The sequence below is a fragment of the Euphorbia lathyris genome, chromosome 4 (assembly GCF_963576675.1).
Source record: "Euphorbia lathyris chromosome 4, ddEupLath1.1, whole genome shotgun sequence".
Classification (NCBI taxonomy): domain Eukaryota; kingdom Viridiplantae; phylum Streptophyta; class Magnoliopsida; order Malpighiales; family Euphorbiaceae; genus Euphorbia; species Euphorbia lathyris.
This window is the reverse complement of record NC_088913.1, coordinates 14,855,234-14,867,618: the sequence shown is the minus strand read 5'-3', so window position 1 is coordinate 14,867,618 and position 12,385 is coordinate 14,855,234.

Genomic DNA, 12,385 nt, shown 5'->3' with positions numbered 1-12,385 from the left:
GGAGTGGGCAACCTCGAAACAGTGAGAGAGCTCAAGGAGCTCGTCCATGCCCACAAGCCATCAATTGTTTTTCTCATAGAAATAATGGTGGGTGATAGTACTATTTTAAATGTGAAACGATCTATTGGCTTTGATAAACACTTTGTCGTGAACAGTATTAGAGGAGGTGGTGGATTAGCTTTGTTTTGGAAAAATGAATTGACGATCAACTTATTGAAATTCAGCAACCACTTTATCGATGTAAGGATTACGAGCAGCGATACTGAAGATTGGAGATTTATTGGTTATTATGGTTTTCCGGATCGAGGAAGGAGAGTTTTATCTTGGCAATGTTTAAAAGACCTCTATCGAATATCCAATTTGCCATGGCTGATCATGGGAGATTTTAACGACATGCTCTACTCTTTTGAAAAAAAGGAGGAAGGAAGCATCCGGTACAGTTCTTATCAAGTTTTAATGACACTCTAACTTTCTGTTCTCTTTCTAAAGTTTGGATGGAGGGATACCCTTTTACCTGGATAAGAAATCGAAGAGGTGAGCCTCCGATTGAGGAGAAGCTCGACAGGGGAGTGGCTAATCATCTATGGCATAACATATTTCCAGCAGCCTCTATCAAGAACATTCTCACAACACAATCAGATCACTCCGCCTTACTATTAAAACTATCCGGTGACCCTATGTCTAGACCCAGTCCATTTCGATATGACAATGCTTGGGGATTGGAGGAAAGTTGCCGTCAGCTCGTCACTAAGAACTGGCAACAGTGTGGTTCACAGAGGTTCCCGGAACGCCTACAGGTCTGCCAAAATAAATCGAAAGAATGGGGAGTCAATTTCAGGCGACAATTTAGGGGATTAACGAAAATATTACACAATAAACTAGAATCTCTTCGAGATTCTGCAGATTCTGAGGAATTTTGTCTCACTAAAGAGGCCTTAGACAAGGCTAGACATGAGCAAGAGTTATACTGGCACCAGTGAGCCAAAGTACAGTGGCTACGCGAAGGGGATCGGAATTCCCGATTCTTTCATTCTACGGTCAAAGCTAAACGAAGGAGGAATCAATTTAATAGTCTACAAGATGAATCTAGCAGGAAGCGATCATGGAATTCTGGTCTGGGTGATAGTATTCAACAACATTTTGCAGATTTGTTTAGCTCTCAAGGAAGCGAAGGGCTTCATATACTAGATGTTATTCAGATTCAAATAACTCCTGCAATGAAACAGCAGCTAAAACATATTTACACAGTTGAAGAAGTAAGAAAAGCAGTTTTTGAAATGTCACCAGATAAGTCCCCGAGACCAGATGGGCTAAATGCCGGCTTTTATCAACAGCATTGGCAAGTTTTAGGCCATGACTTTTCGACATACTGTATTGAATGTCTAAATACGGGCTCCCTCCCTTCTGACTTAAACCGCACAAATCTGGTACTTATACCGAAGAAGAAACAGCCAGTGGGGATTTCTCACCTTCGTCCGATTGCACTCTGCAATGTCATAATGAAAGTTATGACCAAAGTTCTAGCCAATCGGCTGAAGGGCTTACTGAACCACATCATATCGGCTAATCAGAGTCCTTCCATCCCGAAACGTTCCATCACTGACAACATTATGCTTGCTTATGAGGTAAGTTATGCACTGAAATTGGGAAAAGGAGGACAGAAAGGATATGCTGCACTTAAAATCGATATGTCAAAAGCATATGATAGGGTTGAATAGGCCTTCCTTCAAGCAATCTTGGTTCGTTTTGATTTTCCGCCTGCGTTTCTTAAGTTGATAATGAGCTGTGTCACCTCTGTTGAATATCAAATTGTCAATCTAAATATGGACTTTCCGATTTTCAAACCAACAAGAGGACTCCATCAGGGAGATCCGATTTCACCATATATTCATACTATGTACGGAAGTCCTATCAGCATTAATGCAACAGGCGGAAGAGACCGGGAAATTACATGGGGTTCAGATCTGTAGAGGGGCTCCAATGATTTCTCATCTGCTCTTCGCAGACGACAATTACTTCTTTTTCAGAGCATCGGCTGAGGAGGGAGAAACAATTAGAAATATCTTCCAGCAATATGAACTTGCGTCAGGGCAGAAAATAAATGTTAATAAGTCTAAAATATCTTTCAGTGCAAAAGTACCACAAGAGAGGAGAGAATCAGGTTCAGCCATTCTTAAGGAATTACTCCTCTTCCTTTTTACTAAGGGAGACTCAGGGGTTTCTTCTTCACCAATAGCTCCTTCTGTTCTCATTCTCTTTTGAGCTGACTCAGCTATTTCTTGATCAGCCTTCTTGTTGTTTCTTGGCATTAGCCTTACCTTTCTTGGGACAGTACGAATATCCTTTGAGCAAGTTCCCTTTTTCTTCTTCTTCTTCTCAGATTTAGCAATCTCAGATGGCACAGTATGAGTATGCTCAGTTTCAGGTTCATTTTCTGGTTCTTTACCCTCATCAGAATGAGCAGTCTCAGCAGGCTGCTCCAGATCTATTGGATTTTCCATTTCTCCAATGGGTTGCTCAAGCTCAGCAGCAATATCTTCTTCCTCGGTATTTCCATTTCCGTCATATCCTTTCAAGGGTTGATTATGTGATAGTCCATTCAACAGATCTGCAGTGATTTCATTTCCCAGTGTGCTTATTTCGCCCACAGTCTCTATTTTCTTGTCCTGTATGATTTTTGTGATGAGAGAGCCCAAGCGGAGCTTCCTTCCACTTCGTTGAAATGCACCGACCAAAAAGACAGGAAGATTGAATGGAGTGCTGGTCAGCATGTGCCAGATGAAGCATTGTTCAAAGTTGGAGGCGGATGAGGGTGAGCTGAGTTTAGGAAAGATAAAGTTGGTCAGCATGAAGTGGACCATCTTCTGATTTTTACCCATACATGTGCTGGGTACTTCTCCTTTGTGGTCTTTGGGTTTACAGAACCCCTTCATCTTTTCTGCGATGGCTTTTGGTATTTTATCTTTTGTTGTCCTAAATTGGATTCCTTTGTTTGGTAGATCTAGCAATGTTGCTAGATAGTCAGGAGTTATCACTATCTTTTGACCTTTAACCATGGTCACTAGGTAGTCAGAATCATCTGCATCAACATGCAGGTTGGAGTAGAATTCTCTCACTATCGTGGGATAGGTTTGTCCGAAAAGAGAGAAGAGACCTTTCCATTTGTTCTTCTCGATCCATTCACAGAATGGTTTCTCAGAGGAGACGAAACCAGAAGAAAAGCATCAGCTCCTTAGTACTTCTTGACTCTTAGCCCAAGAGTGTACCTTGATCATTCTTCTCACCACGCTAGTTGAAGGACCAGCCTGATTAGTGAGTTTGAGAGTTGGAGGGATGGTACTTTTGTTGGAGGACATTTTAGATGATTTTGACGTTCCTAGAAGAAAGTTTGTTCTTCAGGTGTTTTTAGGAGTAAGAAGGAAGTGAGGGTGTTCCTATTCCTTTTATAATCATTTTTACACTCCTTTGGTGCTTTCTTACACGTGTCTTTATTTAATGATGCATGGGAGATTTCGTTTGATTTGGTTGAATGTTAATCGTTTATGATACTGTGCATTTCTGATAGTATGTAGATTGAGTTTCTGACTCTTAGTAATCAAACATTAATCACATAGCATTTATTGCTGACTTTAGCATAGGGTGATTACTCAATATGTGCATTTACTTAGCATATATTATTAAGCTCAATATGCTGCAGTTACTAATTTGATGTAAATCACTCAGCATGGCAAATACTTGAAATTATTGAAGAGGATTAGACATACCAATAGATTCCCTGAGTATGTCAAATTGTTCACGAGCCAGAGGCTTAGTGAAGATATCTGCAAGCTGTTCACCTGTAGGCACATAGGTTAGCTTGATCTCACCCTTTAGTACGTGATCTCTGATGAAATGATGCCTTATACTGACATGCTCCATCCTGCTGTGTTGGATAGGATTCTTGGATAGATCAATGGCACTCTTGTTGTCACATTTGATCTCTATTGTCTCCATTTTTACTCCATAATCCTCCAGCTGTTGCTTTATCCATAGGACTTGAGCTACACAGCTTCCAGCAGCAACGTACTCAGCTTCAGTTGTAGACAAGGCAACTGATGACTGCTTCTTGCTGAACCAAGATACTAGACAGCTTCCAAGGAAGTGACATCCTCCTAAAGTACTCTTACGCTCTAGCTTATCTCGTCCATAGTCAGCATCAGTGTATCCTATGAGTGTGAAGTCATTTGAAGTTGGATACCATAGACCTGCATCAACTGAGCTCTGCAAATATCTGAAAATTCTTTTTACAGCTATAAGGTGAGATTCCCTGGGGTCAGCTTGATATCTTGCACAATAACAAACTGAGTACTGGATATCTGGTCTACTCGCAGTGAGATAAAGTAATGAGCCTATCATACCTCGATAGAGTTTACTATCTATTGACTTACTCTTCTCATCTTTGCATAGGACAGTGTCAGTACCCATAGGGGTTGATATGGGCTTACAATCTTCCATATCAAATTTCTTTAACATCTCTTTGGTGTACTTGGACTGACTGATGAAGATGCCATTCTTACCTTGCTTGATTTGGAGTCCAAGGAAGAAGCTGAGTTCACCCATCATGGACATTTCAAACTCAGTTTGCATCTTTTTGCTAAATTCTTGACACAAGGATTCGTCAGTGCCACCAAATATTATATCATCTACATAGATTTATGCAAGTAGTGTATGTTTACCCTTTTTCCTAATAAACAAGGTTGTATCAGCTTTACCTCTGACATAGTTTTTGGTCAGCAGGAAGTTGGTCAACCTTTCATACCAAGATCTTAGAGCTTGTTTTAGGCCATATAAGGCCTTTTTGAGTTTGTCACTCAGTTTGACCTCTTCTACTTCGTCACAGCGCCGGCTGAGTGCTTTAATCTTCTTATTACACTTTTTGACAAGTGTTTAGAGATCACTCAGGGCATTACCCATCTCACTTCTGAGCTGAGAGAGTGAGATTACCTCATTAGATTGCTCTTCATTGTCTGATTCATCAGAATGGTCAGCATGCTCAGAAACGCATGGCTCAGCAAGTTCGTCAGCCATGAAGCATATCTTCGCTGACTCTGTGGCCTCAGCTTTAGTTGATAAAGAATCATCACTATCGCTCCATGTTGCCACCATTGCCTTCTTGCCATTCTTTTTGTCTTTCCTCAGCGTTGGGCAGCTTGACTTGATGTGGCCAGTTTGATGGCACTCACAGCATGTAATGGGATTTGAGCTGTCCTTTTTGTATTTGCTATCGCATGAGTCAGCCTTATACTTATCAAACTTTCTGTAAGGCTTTTTCGAGTATTTGGCATTTCTCTTGAACAACCTTTTCATTTTTCTTGTGAACATAGCCATCTCCCCATCGTCAGTTGAGCCATCATTAGTTGAGTCAGCTTTCATGACAAGTGACTTCTGCTTCTTGTCTTCATATTTTTCCTTCACCTCGAAGTTCTTCATAGATATCTCATGGGTCAGCAATGAGCCAATGAGTTCATCATATTTATAGGTGGTTAAATCCTGAGCTTCTTCAACAGCTGTCTTCTTGGCTTGCCAGTCTTTAGGAAGACTCCTGAGTATCTTTTTGACTTGTTCTTCCTCAGTGAAGATTTTCCCAAGTCTCTTGAGCTCATTTATGATGTTGGTGAATCTTGCATTCATTTCAGAAATGCCCTCATCATTGTTCATTTCGAACAGCTCGTACAGTCTCATCTGCTGGTTCACCTTGGACTCCTTCACCTTGTTGGTTCCTTCATAGGTGACCTCCAGCTTCTTCCAGATCTCTTGCGCTGACTTACAACCTGAGATTTTGTTGTATTCTGCAGCATCCAGCGCATAGTGAAGCATATTTATAGTCGAAGCATGATTTTGTAGCTTCTTGAGATCATCCTCTGTCCATTCAGCCTCAGCTTTTAAAACTGTTTGGCCAGCCACAATTTTCACAGGTACAAACGGACCTTGGACTATAGATAGCCAGGCACTCATGTTTGTAGCCTGAATGAAATTCTTCATCATATTCTTCCAGAAGGTATAGTTTGACCCAAAGAATAGGGGAGGCCTAGTAATGGACAGCCCCTCAGGTAATATCTGAGTTGTATGGTTTCCAGGGAGAAACCGAGTGCTGTTTTCACCCATGGTAGGGATCAGCTCAAGGTTGTTAGACCTTTAGCAATGAGCTTTTAAGCTCTGATACCACTTGTTGGTCCCTTGTAAGGTTGCAAATATAGTTCCAAGGGGGGTTTAGGAACTATTTAACCTTTTATAAATTTAGGCAGACTTCTTTTTCTTAAGAAAAAGGTTTATGACAGCGGCGCCGAGTAATCAGCAAGATACTGGCTTAGTCAACTGGTGACTAGGTCAGTTTCTTAGCTTAAGTCAGGAAATAGCACTTAGAGTCTATTCCTGAACTAAGTCGTTTATAGCGCACAACTTAGCTTGACCTCTTTTACTTGGTCAGTTTTAGTGTATATTAAGCAAGCAATATATGTAAGGAGGGGTTAGAAATACTTCACTCAGCGGAGTTATCCAGGTTCGGCTTCTTCTAAGCCTACGTCCTGTCCCCGGAACAAGTTCCGAGATTTCAAATCCACTAAGGGATACGTGTACCCCGTCGTTATCAAGCAATAAATTTCTGGATAGGTCTAGGTATCGTCCACAGGATTTATTTCTGCAAGTATCAAGCTACTTGGTTTCAGGTGTTATCTAGGCTTTGGGGGTTTTGAGTTTGGTTTTGCTTAAGTTAATCTACTCCTAGGTTGAATTATACTACTCCTAGCTGAGTTATCTAATTCTAATTAAGTTATTCTACGCCTAATTAAGTTACTCTACCCCTAATTAAGTTAAACTACTCCTAAGTGATCTTTTACCAATGTAATTACCCGAAGGAACATGAAAGGATACGATGATAATGAAAATAGATTGTTTAAGCAATTGAATTAAAACCTAATCTAAGTCACTTGTGTCCGAGGCGATTAACCCTACCTATTCTCCTAAGGTTCCTAGCTCGTGATTCCCTTGTAAGGCCGAAACTAGCTCTAAGGCTCAGCAATTTGGGCTTAATCTTCTATAGGGTCGTCAATCCTATAGGCACTGACTAGGTCAGATTCAGCTTGCAATACGTGCCAACTTAATTTTTGGATTATCAAATGAGTTAAACCAATCAGACAAAGCGTAAGACGAAGATTAAAGCAATAAAACAATTGAAGAAACAAAACTATAATATATATAAAAATGAAAAGTATTGTCACGAAGTTATAATGAGCCTAGGATTTATAACATGTATTAGAGGCTAGACAGAATATAAAAGAAGAAAAATCCCTTTCAGGGAACCTGTCTACCAATGCAGGCGACTTCCTAGGACTTAAGGATGGAGCTTGAGCAATCCTCCGTGAATGGAGCTTCGGAGGTGTCTTCAATGGAGGTTTGAAGGATATGGATGAGGTAGAGAGGATTTCTCAAAGTGAAAGCTAAGAAAATTACAAAGATAAAAGATATCTAATTTACAATTGAAGAGTTCTATTTATAAACGCGGCTCGGGCCCTCTTTCTGACCTAATTCGTGTCCTTTTGCAGGTGGGAAGTCGTGGGGCCGATCGTGGCTTCGTGGGGCCGGGAATCAGTTTTTGGACTGATTCTCGCAGGTCAGCTCGCCGAGCAGGGTGCGCTGCTCGGCAAGCTGGCCTCCAGCTCGCCCGAGCAGGCCTCTGACGGCCTGCTCGGCGAGCTGGCCTAAATAGGCCAGTTCGACGAGCGGTTTTGCCCGGCACGCCTCTGTACGGTCGCTGAATGCCTAAAAATGTGATTTTCGTCCGAACTTATCCCTGCGCATGCACAAAAACTCCAAATAGCATTAGTCCCAAGGCTAAATTGACCCGCCAATCGCTCATTTTGAGCAAACGCTTCGTTTGGTACGACTTTTGACGGACCAATTAGCTTTAAAAGATAACAGGATTATAACATGCATGCCATTTTGGTCATATTTGCCTAAAATGATCGGAAAACGAGCCTAAACAATGAAAAGTAAATAAAACAGTTCCAATTTCTAACTCACACAAACGCATATAAATGCGAGAATTGCTGGCTTATTCATGAGAAAACGCTAAAACCCGTCCTAAAACCGTGCCCAAAGATAGGGTTTTTTGACCCCTATCAGCATCCCTGCCACAAAAAGCACAACAAGAGGTAATGGAGATTCCAAGGCGTTGCAGGAGGTCGTGAGTCGGAACTCGGCCATGCAAAACCCTCCAGAAAGTAAATAAACGAGAAGGGGGAGTGTGAGCATTCCAAACAAATTTATACCAGTCCACTCAGGAGGAACTAAGACTGATAACTGAATAGTATTCTTTGGCAGAGAAAGTACCATTTGTAGAGGGTTGCCAAGCATAGAAATCAATAACATCCCTACCCCGGTGAATAGATCGAAGACTATCTTGAACAACTGAAGGTAGAGTATCTAAGTCAAGCCACTCCGAATTTACCAAAAATTCATCAACATAATTATAGGGCGAATGTTTTTCCTGATGGTCAAGACCCAATCTGTGCGCCACTGATGGAATTATCCACCGATCAGTCCAGAAATTGAGCTTAGAATACTGGCCAATCCACCAAAAGGTCTCATCCCAAATGGAAGAATAAACAAGCTTACAAGAAGACCAAATCGAGGAAGGAGCAATCGTAGCTTTAGGTAAACCAGAGCCAGCCATAAATCTAGATATCATCAGAGAAATAGAAAAACTGGTGCCTTGATTTAGATCCCAACACATCTTACCCAAAAGAGCTTGGTTAAAGATCATAAAGTCCTTAATGCCCAAACCTCCACCCTCCAAGCTTTTGCAACAAGTTTGCCAGGGAACTGTGATTAGCTTCCTCTGATCAATACAACCCGTCCAAAGGAAGTTCGGGTAAATTTCATCAATGGTGTACAACCTTTACCCCATTTCACACGTTGGTATACAACCTTCAATTTGTCTCACCAATATGTACGAACTTATAGGTGACCTCCCACTTTGGTGTACAACAGGTAAAAATGACCGGTCAAACCTGCCATATCACCATTTTTCCATTTATTTCTTAAAAAATTAAAGACCCATCTTATATTAAATTACCATCACACCCTCTTCTTCATCCTACTCTCTAAATTTCTCTCTAGCCTTATAACTTCTCATTTCTCTCTAATTTTGTCTCTCTATCGCAACCCAAAATGATAACACACGGCTACAAAAATGCAACCCCTTCCCCAAACCCATTTGAACATCCTTAAAAATTTTGATTTTTTTTACTGTAAATCCATGAAAACAATTAATGAAAAACAGTTTCTAGATCCCTAGTAACAATCTCATATTCGATCTCAACATTAAACATGCATGTTTTTTTATCTAAAGAAGCAGATTTAGGCATCGGGAGTGGATGGTCGTAGTATGAATTTTGCGAAATTAGGAGGATTATGCAGAGGATTGCAATTTTTGGTGATGATATTAATCGAAATAATTTGGATTTGTTTTGCTGGTTTTTGGATGATCTTGACTGTGTTAATTTTGGGGTTTATCTCTTGATTGTTGAAGAAGAAGAAGAGGTGAAGGAAGAGATTGGAATCCTCCAGCAACGGCTCCAACAGTATCAGATTGTTGGTCAAAATATGAATTGAATCGCAAAGAAGAGCCTTAGAGTTGATGATTCAAAGAGAAACTCAGATGCATCCGTGAATATAAGCGATGAAAGGTATAAGCTATGAAAAGGAGTTGAGCTGGGTTTCGTACCAATAAGTCAAAAAAGTAGCAGCAAATTAATTGAAATATGTAGCAGCAAATAAGTAAAAAAAAATAATGGTACCAATGAGTGCATGTTTAAGTGTTATAAGCATGAAGAATTTGAATGGTCTTTTCCTTTTCAATTTTGGCAATCTTTTTTTTTTGTTTAGTTTACCTATCTAATCCACCTTTTAACTAATTCCTATAAATAATTTATAATTTCTTGAATTTGAATGATTCGTTATCAGTAATGCTACTTAATTGAAATTTCTGCTTTGTTTGGTTGACAATGGAAGGGATTTTTTTTTACAGATCATTGGAAGTGGTAGTTCATTGGGAATTAATCTTTGAGTTTCTAGTATCAACACCAGTTATTAAAGAGAGAGAAAGATGTTAGAGAGAGACAGGAGTTAGAGAGAAAGAAATTTAAAGAGGGAGAAAGGAATAGAGGAAGAAGATGAACAGATGGAGGGATAGGGGTATATAGGTAATTTTATATTAGGTCGTCAAATGTTGACTTTTTTACCGGTCAAACTACTGATGTGGCGCGTTGACTTCATATTGACCTGTCAATTTTACCTGTTGTACACCAAAGTGGGAGGTCACCTCTAAGTTCGTACATATTAGTGAGACAAATTGAAGGTTGTACACCAAAGTGTGAAATGGGACAAAGGTTGTACACCATTGATGAAATTTACCCAAGGAAGTTCCTAACACTTCTATTAAGTTTATTCAACAAACCCACTGGCCACTTATAGATCAAGAATGAATGGACCAGAGATCCAGTAATAGCAGACTTAATTAGAGTTAAACGCCATGCAAAGGAAATAGAGCTACCTTCACACTTGCTAAATTGAGAGAGAAATTTATCTGCAAGGCTGCTGAGATGACGGGCCTTTGGAGCTTCAATAAATAGAGGGACTCCTAAGTAACTGAAAGGGAGAGACTCCAAGCGGATGCCAAGACAGTGAGCAAGATGAACCCTCCTCGGATGACTCACCTGAGAACAAAAAAAGATAGCAAATTTGTCCCAACTAACCTGCTGAACGGAGATCAGTCCATAGAACTGGAATAAATCCTTGAGTGCATGCAAGTTGCTCAAGGAAGCCACTCCAAAAATGAGCATGTCATCATCAAAAAGAAGATGAGAGGGGAAAAAATTCCCACCAGAATAATACATAGGAGAGTAAATACCCTCCCTCACCATTTAAGCAAGCCAACGAGAGAAAAAATCTTTGTCAAACAGAAGAGGAGAGAGGGGATCCCCTTATCTAACCCCTCTGGAACAAGAAAAGTAACCCTTTGGAGAACCATTATCATCACAGAAATACGAGTGGATGCCAGAATATTAAGGATCAAATCCCTGAAAGTGAGAGAAAAACCAAAGGAATCTAGCACAACCAAGAGGAAGTTCCAATCTAAAGTATCAAAAGCCTTACGAATATCAATTTTTAAGGCCATGTGTCCACCAAAATGTTTTCTGTCAAGCGTATTAACTCCCTCAGAAGCTAAGACAATGCACTGATGAATGCTTCTACCTTTAAGGAAACCATACTGGTTCGGAGAAACAATTCTTACAACAATAACGGCAAGGAGATCAGCAAGAATTTTTTAGATGATTTTGAAACCAAAGTTACTCATCACAATTGGACGAAAGTTCTCAATTCTGTCAGTTTCAACAACTTTAGGAATTAGAGCCATAATACTAGAGTTTAAACTAGGTAGGATGCAACCATGATCAAAGAAAGCCTGAACCATGCCAAATTATTATATTTCAAGTTATTCTAAACTTTATTTATCCATTCTATATTTAAATCTTAAGTTAATGAAGAATAACAAACCAAAAGTTATTTATAATTTATTTTGGATATATATAGTTTATAAAAATAATTTTAAATTAATTATCTATATAAATATTACTTATTTATTTATTACATTATCCGGTTCGACCAATCCGTACCATTCGGTCCGACCAAGTGATCCATGACCTAACTATCAATCCGATTTGGTGTCCGGTCCGGTTCTGATAACATTGCTACTTTCAATGCAATATAATCAAATCTACTTTGTATTTCCAATGTAATTTCTAGTTTCAATTCAATCTAATCTAACCCACCATTAACGTACTTTGTTTGTTGTGTGTTTTTTTTTTTCTAATTACCATAATCGAGCCGAACCGAGCTTTGACCTGCTTAGACTCGGCTCATCAGAACCGAGTTCAAAATTCTGTTTGTGAACTATTCGCGAGCTTGTTAACATGTATGTTCATGAACTTTGCGTGTGGGCATCCCATTAATTCACAAGTATGTTCATGAACTTTGCATGCGGGCATCTCATTAATTCAGTTCATGAACTTCACTTGCGAATAACTCATTAATTATAGTGATTTGAAATCTTTTAATACAAAACTACGTAGTTTTGAAATCTATAAAACTAAAGTTTCCACAAAACTACGTTGTTTTACTTCCCCCTTTATGAAAATGTTAAAATTAAAAAAATCGAACCAAGTTTGTTAACGAGCATGTTATGAACATTATAATCGAGCTTGCTCATGAGCTTCTTCATGAACATATAATTGAGCATGCTCGTGAGCTTTCAAATCAAGCTTCTTTATGTTCAGGTCGCTTACAA